At 37.5% G+C, this 16,583-nt stretch overlaps 1 protein-coding gene across 1 annotated transcript in view; it reads right to left on the reverse strand.

Annotated features, from left to right (window-relative positions):
* Positions 1-16,583, reverse strand: part of LOC134755366 (SPARC) — a 31,552-nt gene extending 14,969 nt beyond the window's left edge. Inside the window, exon 1 of the mRNA XM_063691908.1 lies at positions 16,477-16,583. The gene's annotated coding sequence lies outside the window, so the exon portion shown is untranslated. The remainder of the gene's footprint in view (positions 1-16,476) is intronic.

Consider the following 16,583-nt stretch of genomic DNA (forward strand, 5'->3'; position numbering starts at 1 on the left):
CTTTGGCCATACCTATTTTTAATGGGCCCAACCCAACCAAGAAATGGCTCTTTCGTACTTTTGACTGTTTTAACTGATCAGATTAATGCTTTCTATTGGAGAGCCAATTATTGTTCTGCAATTTCGGGGTTAGTCCCATATTAGCAAAAGTTGCTCAGTATGACCTATTTGCTAACCTCTCAAAATTTTCCTAAGGGTTAAAAAAACCGGCCAAGTGCTAGTCGGACTCGCGCACGAAGGGTTCCGTACCATTAAGCGAAGAAGGGCAAAAAAATCACGTTTGTTGTATGGGAGCCCCATGTTTTTAGTATTTGTTGTTATAGCGGCAACAGAAATACCTAAATCATCTGAAAATTTCAACTGTCTAGCTATCACGGTTCATGATATACAGCCTGGTGACGGACGGACAGACGGACAGATAGCGGAGTCGTAGTAATAGGGTCCCGTTTCTACCCTTTGGGTACGGAACCCTAAGAAACACCTCCTTTACTAGCCATAAAAGATGTCACTGCCTTTGTAATGTCGTACACAGAAAACATGGTTATTCTTGAACTTTCACGACAATTAAATAGAGTCTAAAAAACATTAACAGTTGTATTTCTTGCAGGTACACCGTAGGCACCGGCTACTCCCATTCAAAATTCATTCGGTCATTCGCGCGACCCCTAGCTTCACTCGTACAAAAGAAATGAAAAAAGCCCTCTGTTTACTTTTCAACCTTTTTTTTATTTTTATTTTTTTTATTACAAAAAGGCAAGCATTTGACCGCAATCTCACCTGATGGTAAGTGCTGATGCAGTCTCGGATGGATCATGCTTACCTAAAAGATGTCTATTCACTCTCGATTTAAAAAGATCCAAGTTATAGTGGACTGGGAATATATTTGCAGGAAGTGAATTCCACTCCTTAGCCGTTCGCATGATAAAGCTGGATGCATAGCGCTCGCGAGATAAACTAGCACACAGCTTAGGTTTTCCGAATCGCAATGAACGAATAAATGTTTTATTGAATCGTTTAACGTAGTATACCTACTCTTTATTGTACAAAAGTCTAATTAAATGGCAAATGTATGTAAACAAAGGTAAACTTCCTTTGACGGATATTTTTCAGTAACATGAAATAAATCTTATTTTCAAACCATATCATTAAGATTCCATTCGAATAAGCTAAGTAGGTATTCTCAATTCTAAAACACAAGTTGGTGGTACAACTTTAAATAGAAATACCCAATCCCTTTACATATTCCAATACTACAAAGTGCATATTTAAGAATGTATTTACCTAGCATTGTATATAGAGTTATAGAGTACTTAAGCCGGGCATCGCTCCCGGCTTTGAGTCAGCGAAATGAAATCTGCAAGTAAGTGCTTACAGAAGCGGTTGGCTTACTCTGCAATAAGTAATGGTAATGTAATAGAATATATTGGATACCCACTGCGAGTATTATATAGGTATCAGTCGATGTGACGAGCCACGAGTTACTGTGATTAGTATTTTATTATTATTCACAACTCACAACGACGGGACACAATCGCGTAAAATAAATTTTAAATTTACCTCCGACGTTTCAAGGATGGCGTTGTCCTCGTGGTCTCGGAGAAGACTGGCTAAAGTTGACATCAACATCTTCTAGACGCGCGAGTTTTTCGAACTACCCGCACTTGGTCTGGTTTATTAACTTGAATGTTTTGCGCACTAGGGATGTCACCGGATTGACACACAACACACAATATTTTCGATTTTTTCAACTTTTTTTTTACGCGATTAAGTCCCGTCGTTGTGAATAATAATGAGTAAAAATCGTGAAAGTTTAAATCAGTGTTTTACCTACACTTTATTTAAAAAAATTAGCTCTTTAAAGTGATTTTTCAGGCATTATTTTTATAATGGTTCCTATTTGACAGTTCCTTAAAGCCTCTTTTGGTTGGTCAATGTTACACTTAATATCTCCATATACCACTGTATATGTATAACATACGTTTTAATAAACGTGCCATTGCAATCTATGTTCTATTTCCGACATATTGTACAAAGTGATATGGGCAAACGGCACGGTCAGGCCTTGGGGCCTCGGGGACTGATATCAACTGGGATGATATCATGGGCAATAACAACATACTTACTTTAGCAACAATCTTTATGAAACAGTTACAATAAACCCTAGAAATGGCGTCTTCTTTAGAAAAACGGACGCTATCACTACTAATATCAAATGGGAAAGTAACTCTTTTATGTCTTTCTGTCTGTCTATCTCTAGATGAAATTTGCCTGAGGCCAGACATATGATAGTTTCGCAATCATCATCATAATTCCACACAGGCGAAGCCTAGGGCACAAGTCTCTAATTCTCGTTACGATAAATATAAATATCCACAACAGACTGGTAAGTCTAAAGCCGCTGGCTGGTACCATATTGTCCATATTTCCATTTCGAGTGTTTATACTTTTTATCAACGTTTGTCATCTTGACTAGGCCCCCAGCCCCCCAGGACTACTCCTGTATTAAAGATCTTAAAAGTGTCTTTCGCAAAACACGCACACTGTAGCTGAAATCGGCCAACTCATCATCTTAATTATTATTCACAACGACGGGACTTCGTGTAAAATAGGTTTTAAATTTACCTCCGACGTTTCGAGGACGGCGTTGTCCCCATGGTCTCTAGTCCCGTCCGTCGTGGTGTCCGTTGGTGGTGGGTACTGGGTAAGTCCCGTCGTTGTGAATAATAATGAGTATAAATCGTGAAAGTTTAAATCAGTGTCATCTATTTAAATGTTTGCACCAACATTTGTCCCAGTGACCTACCCCGATCGATACTTGTTTCAATTAAGACCTAAAGTCCAGAAACTTCAGAAGCCGCCGTCCTTTGGCTGGCACCCACCGCCGAATAATTGCTGAATTGATCTCAACTGGCATTGCATCGCTATTTGTTTCCATTGACCCAATTATTTGAGGTCAAACTTATGCCACACGTCAATTTGGGATGCTGCAACACAAGTTATATAATTGGTACTGCAGTGCCATTTTATTAGAACTAATTTGGTATTTATTGCAGAAGTGTAAAAAATCGTGCCCGCGAGTTTGACATACCGAACCGAACTGAACCGAACTATATCTATCTTCGTATTTTTTAGCATTAGAAAGAACTCCAGTTTTTATCAGGCTCTTTAATTAAATAATAATGGAATTATCTAATATAGCATTGTCAAACGTATAATTCTTATAATTTATTTCAAAATTTTACCGCAAATATTGGCCAATTTGGAACCTCAAGCTTGCTCCTGCGAAGTTTTTTCTAATGCTAAAAAAACTAAGTATAGGTAGGTGTAACAAAAATTGTATGTACTATTTGTACGGCCTGCGCCGAATGTTTGTTTGCCAACAACATAGGTAGTATAAAAACGTTGGCAAACTCGGTACAATTTCGGAGATACGTAAAAAGCATACATCCCTTTGTTCAAATGGACAGATAAACCGCCAGTCCGCCACGTCTTGTTTGTTTGACAAGGGTAATGTGCGTTTTGGGGATATTTCATATGCAGATTTCCCAGAGGACTCTTAAATATGAGTACTCTCTCTTCCGAAAATCGTTTTTTTCCAGATCACAATTTTTGCCATTCGCAATTTTTACCATTTTATTTTTTCTCCATAGCTTCCTTTCTCGTAAACATTTCTATCGCACCTATCTATTTTTTGTCTTCCGTGATTGTAAACAAATGAAATATATACTTAGTGGGAAATTATTCGAATGGTTAGGAAACCTAAACAGGAAAATAAGTTACTGGAAAATAAAAAAATGAGAAACTATGCGACTAGTTAGAAAACGTAACAAGAAAATAAAATTAATGGAAAAATATGCAATTGGTTAGAAATGCTTTCGGGAAAGGAAGCTATTGAGAAAAAATAAAATGGTAAAAATTGCGAATGGCAAAAATTGCGATCTGGAAAAAACGATTTTCGGAAGAGAGGGTACACACTCTCAAAACGTAAACTTCCCTCCCTAGTGTTTGACAGCCTTATTTCAATACGTGTAGGTAGAGGTATAATATCTCGAATTAAGATTGATTATGGCTATTTCGCCAAGGACAGTTACCTAGAGGGGGCCTAGCCAAGATAACAAAACGCTACAATATCCATACATTATTTACGTTTATCTTAGCTCTTCGTTTCGTTTCCTCAAACGATTGTCATTAATATAAACTAATAGTCTATACCCAACACTAATCCTAGCAGGATATGCGAGACCAAGCTGAATGGACGACTTTGTTTGGAACGATGAGATCATTTGATGACCGTTACAGACCATGTCACAGCTGCAACGGGGATCATATCTCATCCATGGCCAACCAACATTTGAAGAAGCCAGGAGAATGATCTAATTGCATACCTACCCAGGGTTCAAAAGTAATAATTATCGATTTGATAATAACCTAAAATTTACGAAGATTCTAAGACGAGATTTTAAAATTTACTAAAGAATTGAAAAAAAAATATAGCACCATCCATACCTGGGATAATTATCGCGATAATTATTAAGGACTATAATTATCTGGATAATTTCGAACCCTAGCTGTACCTACATATCATTGACACTGTTCATTGAAATTTTGTGAATCTTATAGCAATGTCATAATTCATAATGAAAAAGTTTAGCAAGCATGGAAGGACTTGTATTTCATCTTTACTTATTGAATAAAAAATAAAGGAAATCATAGAACAAAAGTAATGCTATAGAATAGTATAGAAAGAGCATTATCTACCAATCAACCTTCGTTTATTTTAGATAACCTGATTGATAAATAATTTATTTTTGTATATTTTTACACGCAGGCTCTGTCTATTAATTAACTATTATAGCGAATAGTCTAACAAGAGCGTGTTACGTCTCACACTAAGTTAAAAAACTTACCATACGATACCGTCAATATTTTAAAACCGATATCACTCTTGATAACCTCAGGAGCGAGGCGACCCCATTTACCAAGCACAACTCACATTTAACATATACAACTTATGATATTTAGACCTTAACCAAATATGCATAAAGGCTAGAATTCTACATATAAGTTAGCGCGTGCTATCGATAGACAATCAAATTTAATCCTTATCTGTTGCTAATAAGATCTCAATTTGTGCATGCGCGTGCGCATGGTAACTGTTGGTTACATTACAGTTTACGACGAACATAAAAACAGTTCCCGGAATGACTGAAATTATTTCTGGAGCCACCTGAATGTGTCATGCGGGCCTGGCGGCCTAGCCAAATGGCTATCGTACATCGACAACCGGACAAATGCGAGTCGGACTCGCGCACGAAGGGTTCCGTACCATTACGCAAAAAACGGCAAAAAATCACGTTTGTTGTATGGGAGCCCCACTTAAATATTTATTTAATTCTGTCTTTAGTATTTGTTGTTATAGCGCCAGCAGAAATATATCATTTGTAAAAAAATCAACTGTCTGACTATCACGGTTGATGAGATACTGCCTAGTGACAGACAGACGGACAGAGGAGTCTTAGTAATAGGGTCCCGTTTTTACCGTTTGGCTACGGAACCCTATAAATCATCATTATTTATAGTTGGTCAAGCAAATCTTCTTCTTCTTCTTGTCAGTAGAAAAAGGCGGGAAATTTAAAAAATGTAAGCGCGAAGGGTTATCGTCCCATAGAAAATTTGAATTTCGCGCCTTTTTCTACTGACAAGATTGGCGGCCAACAATAAATCTCGATTGGCGTTTTCTATCAACTATCAACGAGTGTCATCGTGGCTGGGTCCTCTGGAAGGCGACATCTAAAATTCGAAGATCATTTATCTCTGTCGCTCTTCTGGTCTCCTGATACAGGTACTTCATACCTAATAGGAGGACTCGACCACTATGTATTTACCAACTAAGATTGAAATGAAATAAATTATTATCTTATCTTATCTTATCTTATCTTATCTTGCGATAGAGACGGAGATAGATTTTAGGTCAAACGTGGGTAAAACAACTCGTTTTAGTGCACCATGCAAGTGTGTATTAAGAATGTTGGCAACATTGGCGCGGAAACCTGTGGGATGTCCATCTGTTTCCGATGTTGCCAGAATTTACAATAAATTTTGGGCTTGTTCCTCGTAGTCGTACATTGTTAACTTATTACAATTATTACAAATTACCAGTAGTACGATACCTGGTATCGGGAGCAGGTAGGGTGGGGGGGCGTTCAAATATTACGTAGCTCAAATTTCGAAGATTTTTGACGCCCTGTGTAACGCGCCGTAAAATTTTCGTGTACACGAAAACCCCCAATGAAATTTAACATCAAAACACGATAAAAATACACCGCCATTTAAGAACCTTGAAGCTAAAATTGTCAATTTCACAATTTTGCTGATCCTTCCAAAATTGATTCGCTCAGCAGTCTTGTTTGCAAAACCGTTTTAAATTAAATAGGTCAACATTTTTTAACAGCGATAATAGAATCACGTGGGAGAGATATATAATTTTTATGTAGTTGTAAATGTGGTGTATTCGCGACGGAAACTGCTATCTGGTTGACCTCTCGGAGATAAAAATAATCGAAGCTTTTTGTGTCATATTATGTATAATGTGATGTGAGGTTCAATAAGGGAATTTGCTTCAATCAGTACCTAATATGTCTTCTGCTGAGTGTGTACTCTCTCTTCCGAAAATAGTTTTTTCCAGATCGCAACTTTTGCCATTCGCAATTTTTACCATTTTATTTTTTCTCAATAGCTTCCTTTCCCGAAAGCATTTCTAACCAATCGCATTTTTTCCTATAAATTTTATTTTCCTGTCACGTTATTTAACCAGTCGCATATTTTCCCAATTTTGCAAAAATAAATAATTATATTTTTTTATAAATTTTAATTTTTTTTATATGTCTTCTTTTCTTATGATCCTGTTACCCTCTGTTTGAGTGAAGGGCTCGAATCATAATCTTCCACTGACTCCGTCCTGAGCAGTTTGGGTAACTTCCTCCCACACCAACTCCAATACACCCAACTCTTGCTCCACGGAACGTCGCCATAAGTAAATTTAGGGCGACCATGTTTCCTTTTGCCGGGCATCTTCCAGGTGACTGCCACTTTGGATAGGTGGATGTCAGGCCGTCAGGTTTCCTGAGGATATGCCCAATCCAATGCAATTTCCGTGGATCCCCGTATGTACGGGTGCTTGCCCGGTTATGCTCCATAAGTTGGTTATCTCCCTAGCATTGTCCCGCCTTTTTGCAACGACTCATTTAGGGGAGCCCGGGGTCCGCAACGTAATTACAGAACATGGTACAGGCTCTTTTAATCTAACCTTCCAACCCGGAAGAAAAATAAACTAAAGTAAAAGCCTATTTGCATATTGATATTTTATTTATATTGATGACCCTACCAAAAAGCCGTATGGCTTTTCAGCATCTAGGAAGGAATGGTGCCAATTGAACAGACTTCGCACCGAACATGGACGCTGTGCGGACTACCTGTTTAAGTGTGGTTGGAGAGACTCACCAGCGTGCGACTGCGGGGCCCCGGTACAGACCATACACCATATTATGCATAATTGTCCGATACGGAAATTTATCGGAGAGGCCCTAGATCTTCACTCACCTAATGCACACGCTGCCCAATGGGTTAAGAATTTAGATATCATATTGTAATTAATAATTAGCGACTCTGTATATGCCATACGAATAAATAAATAAATTTATATTGATATTGTAATCGTAATGGAATTTAATCTAAATTTAGAAGGAATTGGAAGGATCTATAACGTAACGTAAACAACCCTTACCAAACAAACAGTCTTAACAACTTACAAGTCCTACCAATACAATGTTTTACTAATACATACTATATTCTTTGCCTACTATTAAGGGGATCCCATGCCCCAATGACCTTCGATTTGAATCACTTAGTTTTCTAATGTTTTTTGTAGCTTATCATATTAACAGCAACGGATTTTAGCAATATAATATCCCATATTTACTTCAAAGTTCATTGTTTGCGAAATATTTGGCATCAAAGTTGAACAATTTTAGGCCAAAAAACTGGTTTTCTGGCCATAACTTTTGTGTTAATTAGTTTAAAATTAAAACCTTAGACAAATTTTTAGAGACGTCTAAGACGAACCCAAATATGTAGATTTCGTATAAGTAAGATCTTTCACAGCAATCGAGATACGAAAAAAGTGTTTTTTTAGACAATGTTTAAAACAATCATAAATAAATAAGTATTCATTTTTTTCACAATCCGGTAGACAAAAATGGAGATAAAAGATTTAAGAACCGTTAGCCGCTTGCCTTATAATTCTATATGTAGTGCAAAAGTAGGAGATACGATTCAAAACTTGTCAAAAATCGATGAAAACCTCAGGTAGCCCCTTAAAGTTAACGATGTTCTTACTGTTCAACGTCCTATTCAATCCGATCTCATATATCTCTGAGAGATTTACTTCTGGCAGATGGCAGTGTAGTCATCGCTTGAGAATCTTGAGATCGAGTGCGAATCTGACGCTGTGCCGTTTAACAAGACCGGTCATAGCGAAGTCTTTCACAGTGCGGTACAGTTGTGGAACAAGTTGCCATTATCCCTGACAGTCCGACTGGGATTGTCAAGGATAATGGCATCACTCAAGGGATAATTACATAAGTTGTGTCTTTCTCACGACTTGTGTTCAAATTGAGAACTAAGTTTATTTATTTAGTTGTGATAATGTATGTATATTTATAGACATGTTTGTGTTTATATAAATATAAATGACTTGTGGGCCAAAATAACCACAGAGTGGGTGCCCCATGAGTCAAACCGGGGATCCGGCAGACCTCGTCGGCGATGGCGGGATAACTTGGACTCCTTTTTGAGCGACTGGCCAAATGTAGCTCAAAACCGGGAGGAGTGGAAGAAGAGGGGACCTTTGCCCAGCAGTGGGACACAATAGGCTTGTAATAATAATAATAATATATATATTCTAGATTTACGTTTTACTTATTTACGTTTGTAATAATTGAACCATAATTTACTTTCTGTTCATAGGGTTTATTTGTCTATCTTGATTTATTTATTTTTTCACTCTCAATTGCTCAAAGGTTGACTGGAAGAGATCCCTTATATATTGTATATATTTTGTTTTTATTGTGTTTGTAATCTGTCTTATGTACAATAAAGTGTTTACATACATACTTGGACATACATAAAATATATACAAGACATATAAAATAATAGATCGCCCAAATCACCAAACGATCAACAACACATGGCAAGTTTCATAAGAACATCGGAAGAGCATAATTCATATCGCCAGCCACGATAATGGTCCGAGCACACGCGACGAGACATATACCTACTATGTTATGTCCAACACGTTCTGAAGGAGTTATGGCTTGCTGTTTTACGAATTTATGGCGTTAGCTTTAAAATAACCTGGATAGATTTATCTAGGCCATATTTTTCTTGAAATAAAACTATGAAAACGGATTATATCGCGTATATTGAATTTATAATACATCCCGACGTTTCGAACTCTTTACAGCGTTCGTGGTCAACGGGTGACTCAATATACGAGTACGCGATATAATCCGTTTTTATAGTTTTATTTCATGAGTAACTATCGCGGTAACCGAAGTCATATTTTTCTTCTTATAAAATAAAATATTAAGAAGTTTTTGCCATTTAATTTTAATTTTCGATACGAGCTTTTATCTACGACTGTGGCATCAGCCGTTAAAAGTGCGTGGCGACTTTAGCAATGAATTCATTCATAATTTCTCAATGCAATTTCTCATCATCATGCTAAGAAGTACATATTTAGGTATGTGTTTGTTGCTAATATTCTACATTTTACAGCTAAAAAAATTCTAAAACACCGTCAGATCATAATATGTCTTGGCGGGTCGACTAAGGCCCGAGGCCTTATTAGTAAATAAGGCCAAATTGCCCTGCGCGATAGTTTACGTTCGCCTTATTGTCAATACGGACGCGGTGTTAGTATAAAGGGGCCCACTGACTATCAGTCCGCCGGACGATATCGGCCTGTCAGTTGTTCGGAACTGTCAAATTTTTGTTCTAACTGACAGGCCGATATCGTCCGGCGGACTGATAGTCAGTGGGCCCTTTTAGAAGTATGTGCTAATATTTTACATTTTACAGCAAAAAAAAATCTAACACACCGTTCGGTGCTGCGCCTAGTTTGGGGCCGATTTTTGTTAAGTTCAATCTGTGATGTCAATTAGTAAAATATTTGGTAAATAAACGATTTGTATTGTATTTGTATTTGTTGTCATATGTCTTGGCGGGTCGACTAAGGCCCGAGGCCTAAGCAAATAAGGCCAAATTGCCCTGTGCGATAGTTTGAATACGTGCGTCCTTTGTCAATACGGAGTATTAGAATGTGTTTGTTGCTAATATTTGGTCAGGATTACTCAGGATTTGTTTCCGCTGCCGGTTAATAACGCGTGCTGCGGATGTATTTACACAGGGTGTCAATAAATACCGGCGCTAAGTTGGATTAAAATTAAAATGTGGACGTGTATGTCCAATACATGGATAGGTATATGTGTTGAATATGGATCGTAACCCTAGCTAAGCACACGTTAAATATTTGGTTATTGGTCCGTATTAATTATACTAACTAACTAACTTCGAACCGACATTTGACAAAAAAAAACTAAATAAATTATATAAACGTCACACTCGTAGTAATTTGTAGGGCGCGACCGAAGTTTCGGTCCGTTATTAATTATACTAACTAACTAATTTTGAACCGACATTTGACAAAAAAAAAGTAAATAAATTATATAAACGTCACACTCGTAGTAATTTGTAGGGCGCGACCGAAGTTTCGGTCCGTTATTAATTATACTAACTAACTAATTTTGAACCGACATTTGACAAAAAAAAACTAAATAAATTATATAAACGTCACACTCGTAGTAATTTGTAGGGCGCGACCGAAGTTTCGGCATAAAAATCATATTTCGGCCGAAGGTTCGGTTTTGACCAAAAAACTGCTGAATCTTTCGGCCGCGCGGAAACTGTAGGTGTTTTTCGGTAGTGTCCGAAAATCCGGTTTCGATCGGACACTAGTACTTTGATGTTTATTGGGACATTTCCACACTCTGTCACTGAAAAGGTATGTGCAGAGTTAGCTTGGTCTAACTAATAATCATACAACGAATGTTTATGTGTCCATTTACTTTAATTGCTCAAGGCGACCTAAATTCATATGTAGAGCATTCGCTACAATTTCATTGTTTGGTTCATTGGTTTCATTACCATGGTCGATATTAATTGAAGCTAAGCTAATAACAGATGGTCTTGATGCACTTGTTTATTGTACAGATTGCTGTTGCGTCCGAATCTGAATATAAAGTTCAATTTAATAATGTGAGTCAACCACTGACTGTTTAACTAATAACCATAGATTAATAATAGTTATTTGTAATACAAGGGTGCAAAGTTGTATTTTACCCGCGAGTGTGGAATTGAAACACGAAAGCGAAAGGATTCTACAGTTGAATAGAATCCTGAGCGTAACGAGTGTTTCAACACACGAGAAGTAAAATACATGCCAATAATACACACAAAACTTTTCCCCTCACTATAGCGAGGAAAGTGCAACATCCACAGGCGTTAGATCATTTTCATCACTGGAATCACTATTTTTTTTACGATAATTCGATATTATAACAGAAAACTTTGGAAGTTGTTAGAGTTTTGAATGATTCACGGTTAGTTTCACTAGACTTATATTGACCGGGATATAGACCGTTATTACCTTTTGTATTATTTGTGAGCTCCCGATAAAAAGAAGATCCCGATTGGAAGTTGTGTATTTTTACGGGAGTCGGTGAGAAATTTTTTGTTAACAATGTTGACATTTCTGACGAAGCATTTTGAAATTGCATCGACTCAACTTGTGCGTTCAGAATTACATTCAACATCATTTAAACAAACAAATGTTTCTTATGGAATTTAAGGTTTATGACTTAAAATCGTTAAAAAAAGCTAAATTTGGTATTTTTTATTAAATTCTCAAGCCATTTATTTAATGATAATTAATATCGAACGAAGCATTATTATGAGCGTTTTACGTTTTGTTATCTGTCAAAAGCTACTTAAACACGCTCTATCCAAGGTCAAATTACTTTCCCCGCTAGTGGATAAAATGCGTTTTTCCCCGCTTGTTTTAAAGGATAAAAGACGGCTTTCCGAGCTAGTGAGGGGAAAATACATATAAAGGTCAAATCATAACTGTCAAAAGTCAATTCTTACTGAACTCCGACTATAAGTAAGCCTACGTGTGTGTGTATGTATCCTGTATAAATAATAAAATACAATGACATGTTTTACAAACTACTAGTTCACGAGCCAAATGTTTCTCACATCTAAACACAACATAAATATTTAGACTGTTTGTTTCAGAGTGCAAGTATGCATCTCTATTTGTTGTTTGGAAGAGAATTGGCACCATAACTGCAGAGATTTATTTGTCATCTATTATATACTAGCGACCTGCCCCGGCTTCGCACGGGTGCAATGCTGATGTATTATACATTATAATTCATATAAACCTTTCATTTCATTTCATATCTTTATTGCTATCATGTTCATCATAATACAGGTGTTACAATAAATACTTTTATAGGTACATGACACCCTGGTAGGGCACTGCAACATTCTTAAATCTAGGTGTATTTTTACATTTCTAGTACTAATCATAATATGTACTTAATTAAAATAATATCATTAATACATAAATTGAATAAAAATCGAATTATTAAATATTAAATAATTAAATATGCGTCAAAATATTGGCTTACAATCTTTATTGTTCATGAAGAATTTAAATTAATTAGAATTATACTTCCCCCCCCCAGCCCCCCCCCCCCTAGTTACGCCACTGGCTGGCGATGGCGGCAGTCTGCACCGTGCAGTTCACATGGCTTACAACATGGCATCATGGCATGGTTCGCATGGCTTTTAGTTGGCATGACAGCACAAAATGGAGATAAATCACACGTGGTCGCGATCCTCAGCAATGAGGGACCGAGAAAGAAGAATAATCAAACAAACAAGCAGCCTCTCACCGTCACGGTTCCGTTGGAGGTAAAATAATCCATGATCCAAGTATTGTGTCGAACCAAATTGATGAACTGAGATAGCGAATAAAGGACAATTTTAGTTGTTCTAAATTCTAAAACGTCAGATAACTTTAAGCGTCATCGGCATTGAAAGGGTTAAAACATCATCAACTGAACAAATCTAGCTTGCACTCATGAAATATTTAACGTTTTTCTCGCGAATGGACGTCTACTCGCAGCTAAAATATTTTATTGAGAGCAATAAATATTAAATTCAAAAAGTTGGAGTTTCTGTGAATGACTACAGTAAAGTACTACTCGCTAAGCTAAGGACGGGGAATGTCAAAAATGTCTAAATCCCATTTATAATTAGACTTGGGCCTAATACCTATTACTAGCCCTGACCTGCTAAATTAGTCTAGCAAACATTAGTCATTTTCTTTTCAGCAGATCGAATCATAATTTCCTTATGAAAAAAAGTGAGCAAATTAGCATTTTGCTCCGGCTGAGCAGAGACAAAATAAATAGGAGCCAAATCCTAACCGTAGTTAGGGATTCTAGCAGGACATCTTGAATTCTTGAGCGTACAGCGAGATATTCAAATGCCTCCCTGGGATAAAAATCATGTTGCTGCCGTATATTTTATGAGTTCATTAGAAATATGATTTTGCTCATTGTTATTTCACATCGTTGTTCGAGCCGCTAAGTTAAATTTAAATCAATGCAGCTAGTCCCTTGTTTAGAAAAGTAATACCCTGACTAAAGTAACAGCTTACCAGGTTTTATATCGCCAATGGCTGACGATCGCGAAAGATTATCCCGACGAAACCACTTTATCGAATTAACATTGAAACGACGTAAGTTTCCATAACAAGTCGTATAATTATAGAACTTATTTAGTCGTTATAAGGTTTCTTTAAGCGTGTTCTCGAGACAGCTCGGTAAGTCGATTTGGCAGACGCTTGCGGCATTCCAGATTCCTTAACCTTAGAGGGCAAAAAAAGAGCAGGACTCGAACGCTGAACGTACTCCGATCAAGGAAGGTCCAACGGGAGATGTACTCGTACATACGAAATTACCTATAGAGATTAACAAATTATGCATTATTTGACATTGATATCAATAGGTACCTATTTCAAAATGTTTACACATACATATAATCACGCCTATTTCCCGGAGGGATAGGCAGAGACCACAGATTTCCACTTGCTACGATCCTGACATACCTCTTTCGCTTCCTTCACTTTCATAACATTCATACACGATCGCCGGTTTAGGGTGCTCTTGACCTGGCCTTTCTTCAGGATTTCCCGATCTGATCAGAGAAAGTCCGCCGAGGTCTGCCCCTTCCAACTCCCGTTTCTACCTCTCCCTTATACACTCTCTTTGTTAGCTTTGTTTGTTGTTGTCTTTGTTGTTTAAAATGTACATACGTACATACATACATATAATCACGCCTATTTCCCGGAGGGGTAGGCAGATACCACGGATTTCCACTTGCTACGATCCTGACATACCTCTTTCGCTTCCTTCACTTTCATAACATTCCTCCTACACGCTCGCCGGTTTAGGGTGCTCTTGACCTGGCCTTTCTTCAGGATTTCCCCGATTAAAATGTAAAGTGCCTTAAAACTACGTACCCAACTATAGTCCAGTGCACACGTTCAATATGTAAAAGTATGAATTGCAGCATACTTTTTGGATTTTTTTCCTTCCATTTTTATAAATATTTATTTAAGTTGCCATATAAATACGACATTCGAATAATAATTAATAATCCAACCTGAACGAAGATATTCTTAGTTTTGGACTATAGTTGCGAGCGTTTGGACTATAGTTTGGTAATTTTAGGGTAACATGAACACTTACAATCGGGAACACACTTAACACATTCACCGCTGAGCTACGGTCGTAGCGCTACCACAGGGCGGACACGCCATACATCAAAAATCACTTGCGTTTCTATGTGAGAACGGCACGTCTGTACAAGCGGCATGCGTCAGAGTGTAAGTTGCTTAAAAATAGTACTGAGCGGCCGGCAAACGGCCGTCAATCTGCTGTCGCGGGGCGAGGGCATTCGAGTCGGGGCGGGGCGGTGCGTTGCGTGGCCGTTTTGTATGATAATACTATTACTTATTCTGTGGCGCTACATCGTAGCCGATAACATGGGTTTCTCCGTATGTAGCGAAAATGCTTCGTAGAGGCAAAATGACAACGTGTCGTGATTAGCGCTGAATGGGTTAATTTAATAGACACCCAGTGGACCTTTATTTCATCGTGATGAGGTATACAAAAGAACAGTGAACTGTGTACGATGACACTTACTTAATATTCATACTTTAATCCAGATGAAAGCTCTTGAAAAATACTTTTGAATAGAAACCGCAAAAAATTAAATTAGAAAACGTAAACTCCTGTTTCCTTACTTTCATCGTTGTCAGAAAATACTTGTAAAAAACCGGGCAAGTGCGAGTCGGACTCGCGCACCGACGGTTCCGTAATTTTTAGTATTTGTTGTTATAGTGGCAACAGAAATACATCATCTGTGAAAATTTCAACTGTCTAGCTATCACGGTTCATGAGATACAGCCTGGTGACAGACAGACGGACAGACGGCCAGACGGACGGCGGAGTCTTAGTAATAGGGTCCCGTTTTTAACCCCTTGGGTACGGAACCCTAAAAATATTCTTGGTTTACTGTGGTATAAACCGACTGGAACGCAAAGCCTAATGTGTTTTTTTTAGTCATTTCATTTTATTTATTTGCATAATCAAGTAGGTAGGTACATTACAATACACAGGTGTAATTTTTAAAGTAAGGGGTACATGATACCCTGTCAGGGCATTGCTAAATTCTTAAATACCTACTAAGTTTTAAGTGATTATCGATATTATAAATTATAATGAAATGAATAGAAGGATTTTTTTTCAATTATTGTTTAGAAATTAGGTTTTTCTAAACAGTCTATTATTTCTAACTTCACAGACATTCACCGCGTAGTGTCAGTTTCAAAATCATATGTAGTCAATTAGGTGTTAGGTTACAGCAAGTGTTTTATTAGTTAGACCGGTAAATGCAAATTTAATTACTTCAAAATAAGCATGCGTATGTAATTAAAAATTGAACATTTTTATGTCTTATTTTGGGTGCATGCTTCCGTGGTCGGTGTATGCTCGGTGCTCTGATTTTAATGTCAATTCGATTTTTCCGCTAAAACTAGGTTCCAGGGGTCAAATTAAGATCCAGTGCCAGTTTCAGACTCGAAATAACTTCTCAGTTTGTTAAAAACTAAACACTTTAAAAACCTCAATCACAACTATTAGTTTCTACATAATTCATCAACAATGATTGTTTTAAACATAGAAGTGGTAAAAAAGTTATAACGACAAAGTAGACTGGACTCACCGTTTTCGCGGCGTCCTCGTGCGGGGGCCGTGGAGCTCCGACTGGCTTCCACGATGTGCACCGGACGGCGGCGGCGGTTCCGAGCGGCTAGAGCGAGTTTGTGTAGT

This window comes from Cydia strobilella, chromosome 2, assembly GCF_947568885.1.
Source record: "Cydia strobilella chromosome 2, ilCydStro3.1, whole genome shotgun sequence".
NCBI classification, from domain to species: domain Eukaryota; kingdom Metazoa; phylum Arthropoda; class Insecta; order Lepidoptera; family Tortricidae; genus Cydia; species Cydia strobilella.